This window comes from Tupaia chinensis, unplaced genomic scaffold, assembly GCF_000334495.1.
Source record: "Tupaia chinensis unplaced genomic scaffold, TupChi_1.0 Scaffold145456_1, whole genome shotgun sequence".
Classification (NCBI taxonomy): Eukaryota; Metazoa; Chordata; class Mammalia; order Scandentia; family Tupaiidae; genus Tupaia; species Tupaia belangeri.
In genome coordinates, this window is record NW_006205314.1 from 934886 (window position 1) to 936409 (window position 1524).

General features: G+C 50.7%; 1 protein-coding gene across 1 annotated transcript in view; it reads left to right on the top strand.

The window, feature by feature from the left end:
- GABRQ (gamma-aminobutyric acid type A receptor subunit theta) overlaps window positions 1–1524 on the top strand; it is a 17709-nt gene that overhangs the window by 7871 nt on the left and 8314 nt on the right. The window lies entirely within an intron of this gene.

A 1524-nucleotide genomic window follows, 5' to 3' on the forward strand; every position in this document is an offset into this window, starting at 1 on the left:
CTGCTGAACATCCCACTCTACAGGACACACGGAAGAACCCATTGCTTTCCACGTCTGCCTTGTGCACCTGCCCAGTAGCCAGAGAGGAACTTTCCATTTCCCACAGACCTCCTTGGCTGTCCTGTCACCACACCTTGATTTCTGCTGTTCCTCTATCTGGAATGGCCTTTCCCCCTGTCCTTGGGTTGAAACCTTGCCACCCTTCAACCTGTAACTCAAACACCCTCTTGATCAAGACATCCTCCTTGCTTCCCTCACTGAACAACCTCTCCCTCCACCTTTGCATTGTGGACATTCTGTTGTTATCCTTTGAGTCTTTTCTCTTCTGTGCAATGGGAAGTGGGGGATAGTTGGGCACCAAAGCCCATGCAGCAAATGCAGTTAAGGAAGGGGACCAACCTCTGCCATTGGTCATATTTGCATCATGCACAGGGGGCAGGAGAGGGGCAGGCAGGGTGTGTGTGGTGAGGGTGTCTGGCTGCATTTATCTGTATTCACATTGGGACTCCTGGCTGGTCTGTAGACAACACAGCAGTCGCCAAGGCAGGTGAACACAGCATCACCATTTCCAGCCCGCCTTGAAAGATATGTGAGAGGTCAGTTCACCTCGGCAGCGTCTCCAGGAAATGTCTTCAAGGCTTTAACTTCTGCAGTTTGGACAGATCAGTTCTCTAGGTTTCTCTTTTTCTGCAGGGCTATTGCTCCATCCCTTTATCTTCTTTCTCCATCCACATTTTTTTTAAAGAATATTTTATTTGGGGACCAGCAGTTAGCGTAATGGCTATGTCGCTGGAGTCCCACATAGTCGACTGCGGGTCGAGTCCCAGACCTGGAGGCTTAAACTCATGCTGGGCGCGTGTGCATGCGTGCCCAAGATCCTGAGAGGAGAATGGAGGAGAAGGGACTGCGGCGTGGCCATGCCCCCTGGGGGGTGATTTCTCGCTTTCTGTCTCTCTGTCTCTCTGTCTGTCTTTCTGGCAAGCGCACTCGCCCTATAGCAAAAACCTCTCAAAAATTTTTTATTTTATTTTTTTTAATTTTTATTTGCTATAGGGCACATGTGCTCACCAGAGAGAGATAGAGAAAAAGAAAGAAAGAAAACTAGCTGCCAGGTCTGGAACTCTAACCACGGTCAGCCACATGGGAGTCCAGCACCTTAACCACCACTCCACCTGCTGGCCCCTCTCCATCCACTTCTGCATGGACCAGAACTTTCAGGGAACAGACCACTGGTCACCAGTGTTTAATTTAAAGGGTCCGTGAATGATAAATGTCCCATGGAGCATTCATAGAAGGGAGAGAAACACATGCACACCCCTTACACAATGTCCACAATGGAAATTGCTTTAGGGGTCAAAAGGAGCTAGGTTGGGAACCAGCAGTTAGCGTAATGGCTATGTCGCTGGACTCCCACGTAGTCGACCGCGGTTCGTGTCCCGGACCCGGTGGCTTAAAACTCACGCCGGGCGCGTGTGCGTGCGTGCCCAAGATCCCGAGAGGAGAATGGAGGAGAAGGGATTGCGG